The sequence below is a fragment of the Triticum aestivum genome, chromosome 6A (genome assembly GCF_018294505.1).
Source record: "Triticum aestivum cultivar Chinese Spring chromosome 6A, IWGSC CS RefSeq v2.1, whole genome shotgun sequence".
In the NCBI taxonomy this organism is placed as follows: Eukaryota; Viridiplantae; Streptophyta; class Magnoliopsida; order Poales; family Poaceae; genus Triticum; species Triticum aestivum.
Window position 1 is genome coordinate 503,752,839 of NC_057809.1, and position 4,524 is coordinate 503,757,362.

A 4,524-nucleotide genomic window follows, 5' to 3' on the forward strand; every position below is an offset into this window, starting at 1 on the left:
GAGGAAGGAAGGAGGAGAGAGGAAGAAGGAAAGGGGGGCCGGCCCCCCTCCCAATTCGGATTGGGCTTGGGGGCGCGCCTCCCTCTTTTCCCTTCCCTCTCCTCTATTCCACTAAGGCCCAATAAGGCCCATATACTCCCCGGGGGGTTCCGGTAACCTCCCGGTACTCCGGAAAAATGCCCGAACCACTCGGAACCATTCTGATGTCCAAATATAGGCTTCCAATATATCGATCTTTATGTCTCGATCATTTCGAGACTCCTCGCCATGTCTGTGATCAAATCCGGGACTCCAAACTACCTTCGGTACATCAAAACACATAAACTCGTAATACCGATCGTCACCAAACGTTAAGCATGCAGACCCTACGGGTTCGAGAACTATGTAGACATGACTGAGACTCATCTCCGGTTAATAAACAATAGCGGAACCTGGATGCTCATATTGGTTCCTACATATTCTACGAACATCTTTATCGGTCAAACCACATAACGGTATATGCTGTTCCCTTTATCATCGGTATGTTACTTGCCCGAGATTCGATCGTCGGTATCTCAATACCTGGTTCAATCTCGTTACCGGCAAGTCTCTTTACTCATTCCGAAATACATCATCCCGCAACTAACTCATTAGTTGCATTGCTTGCAAGGCTTATAGTGATGTGCATTACCGAGAGGGCCCAGACATGAAGGAAATATGCCCTAGAGGCAATAATAAAGTTATTATTTATTTCCTTATATCATGATAAATGTTTATTATTCATGCTAGAATTGTATTAACCGGAAACATAATACATGTGTGAATACATAGACAAACAGAGTGTCACTAGTATGCCTCTACTTGACTAGCTTGTTGATTAAAGATGGTTATGTTTCCTAGACATAGACATGAGTTGTCATTTGATTAACGGGATCACATCATTAGGAGAATGATGTGATTGACTTGTCCCATTCCGTTAGCATAGCACTTGATCATTTAGTATGTTGCTATTGCTTTCTTCATGACTTATACATGTTCCTGTGACTATGATATTATGCAACTCCCGTTTACCGGAGGAACACTTTGTGTGCTACCAAACGTCACAACGTAACTGGGTGATTATAAAGGTTCTCTACAGGTGTCTCCGAAGGTACTTGTTGAGTTGGCGCATTTCAAGATTAGGATTTGTCACTCCGATGGTCGGAGAGGTATCTCTGGGCCCTCTCGGTAATGCACATCACTATAAGCTTTCCAAGCAATGTGACTAATGAGTTAGTTGCAGGATGATGCATTACGGAACGAGTAAAGAGACTTGCCGGTAACGATATTGAACTAGGTATTGAGATACCGACGATTGAATCTCGGGCAAGTAACATACCGATGACAAAGGGAACAACCTATGTTGTTATGCGGTTTGACCGATAAAGATCTTCGTAGAATATGTAGGAGCCAGTGAACATACAGGTTCCTCTATTGGTTATTGTCCAGAGACGTGTCTCGGTCATGTCTACATAGTTCTCGAACCCGTAGGGTCCGCATGCTTAAAGTTTGGTGACGATCGGTATTATGAGTTTTTGTGTTTTGATGTAACGAAGGTAGTTCGGAGTCCCGGATATGATCACAAACATGATGAGGAGTCTTGAAATGGTCGAGACGTAAAGATCGATATATTGGATGACTATATTCGGACACGGGAAGTGTTCCGAGTGGTTTCGGATAAAAACCGGAGTACCGGGGGGTTACCGGAACCCCCCGGGGAGTTAATTGGGCCTTATGGGCCTTAGTGGGAGAAGAGGAGGGGCGGCCAGGGCAGCCGCGCGCCCCTCCCCCTCTAATCCGAATTGGACAAGGAGGGGGGCGGCGCCCCCCTTTTTCCTTCTCCTCCTCTCTCCCTTCCTTCCCTCTCCTACTCCAACAAGGAAAAGGAGGAGTCCTACTCCCAGTGGGAGTAGGACTCCCCCCTGGCGCGCCCTGCTCCTGGCCGGCCGCCTCCCCCCTTGCTTCTTTATATACGGGGCAGGGGCACCCTAGAACACACAAGTTGATCTGTTGATCTATTCCAGCCGTGTGCGGTGCCCCCTCCACCATGTTCCACCTCAGTTATATCGTAGCGGTGCTTAGGCGAAGCCCTGCGTCCGTAGCAACATCATCACCGTCATCATGCCGTCGTGCTGACGGAAATCTCTCGTGAAGCTCTGCTGGATCGGAGTTCGCGGGACGTCATCGAGCTGAACGTGTGCTGAACTCGGAGGTGCCGTACGTTCGGTACTTGGATCGGCCGGATCATGAAGACATACGACTACATCAACCGCGTTGTCCTAACGCTTCTGCTTTTGGTCTACGAGGGTACGTGGACACACTCTCCCCTCTCGTTGCTATGCATCACATGATCCTGAGTGTGCGTAGGAATTTTTTTGAAATTACTATGTTCCCCAACAGTGGCATCCAAGCCTGGTTTTATGCATAGATGTTATATGCACGAGTAGAACACAAGTGAGTTGTGGGCGATACAAGTCATACTGCTTACCAGCATGTCACATTTTGGTTCGGCGGTATTGTTGGATGAAGCGGCCCGGACCGACATTACACGTACGCTTACGCGAGACTGGTTCTACCGACGTGCTTTGCACATAGGTAGCTGGCGGGTGTTAGTTTCTCCAACTTTAGTTGTATCAAGTGTGGCTGCGCCCGGTCCTTGATAAGGTTAAAACAACACTAACTTGACGAACTATCATTGTGGTTTTAATGCGTAGGTAAGAACGGTTCTTGCTAAGCCCGTAGCAGCCACGTAGAACTTGCAACAACAAAGTAGAGGACGTCTAACTTGTTTTTGCAGGGCATGTTGTGATGTGATATGATCAAGGTATGATGCTATATTGTATGAGATGATCATGTTTTGTAACCGAGTTATCGGCAACTGGCAGGAGCCATATGGTTGTCGCTTTATTGTATGCAATGCAATCGCCCTGTAATTGCTTTAATTTATCACTAAGCGGTAGCGATAGTCATAGAAGCAATAGTTGGCGAGACGACAACGATGCTACGATGGAGATCAAGGTGTCGTGCCGGTGACAATGGTGATCATGACGGTGCTTCAGAGATGAAGATCACAAGCACAAGATGATGATGGCCATATCATATCACTTATATTGATTGCATGTGATGTTTATCTTGTATGCATCTTATTTTGCTTTGATTGACGGTAGCATTATAAGATGATTTCTCACTAAATTTCAAGATAAAAGTGTTCTCCCTGAGTATGCACCGTTGCCAAAGTTCGTCGTGCCGAGATACCACGTGATGATTGGGTGCGATAAGCTCTATGTTCATCTATAGTGGGTGCAAGCCAGTTTTGCACACGCGGAATACTCGGGTTAAACTTGACGAGCCTAGCATATGCATATATGGCCTCGGAACACTGAGACTGAAAGGTCGAGCGTGAATCATATAGTAGATATGATCAACATAGTGATGTTCACCATTGAAAACTACTCCATCTCACGTGATGATCGGACATGGTTTAGTTGATTTGGATCACGTGATCACTTAGATGATTAGAGGGATGTCTATCTAAGTGGGAGTTCTTAAGTAATATGATTAATTGAACTTAAATTTATCATGAACTTAGTACCTGATAGTATTTTGCTTGTCTATGTTGATTGTAGATAGATGGCCCGTGCTGTTGTTCCGTTGAATTTTAATGCGTTCCTTGAGAAAGCAAAGTTGAAAGATGATGGTAGCAATTACACAGACTGGGTCCATAACTCGAGGATTATCCTTATTGCTGCACAGAAGAATTACGTCCTGGAAGCACCGCTGGGTGCCAGGCCTGCTGCAGATGCTGCTGATGACGTTAAGAACGTCTGGCAGAGTAAAGCTAATGACTACTCGATAGTTCAGTGTGCCATGCTTTACGGCTTAGAACCGGGACTACAACGATGTTTTGAACGTCATGGAGCATATGAGATGTTCCAGGAGTTGAAGTTAATATTTCAAGCAAATGCCCGGATTGAGAGATATGAAGTCTCCAATAAATTCTATAGCTGCAAGATGGAGGAGAGTAATTCTGTCAGTGAACATATACTCAAATGGCTGGGTATCATAATCACTTGACTCAACTGGGAGTTAATATTCCTGTTGATAGTGTCATTGACAGAGTTCTTCAATCACTGCCACCAAGCTACAATAGCTTCGTGATGAACTATAATATGCAAGAGATGAATAAGACAACTTCCGAGCTCTTCGCAATGCTTGATGTCATATTTTCGGAGGTTATCGAATGTAAGCTTCAAGTCATTTACTAGGGATTCGACATGTGGTAGGAGATCTTTGATAGAGGAATTGAAGCAAACCCAGCCAAGATCCGAGCTTTGTCACAATTGGATGTCCCAAAGGACCTTAAACAAATACAAAAATTAACCGGATGCGTGGCGGCTTTAAGCCGCTTCATCTCCCGCTTGGGAGAAAAGGCACTACCCCTCTATCGCCTCCTTCGGCGCACTGAACACTTCGAGTGGACGGATGCCGCCACGGCCGGACTTGATG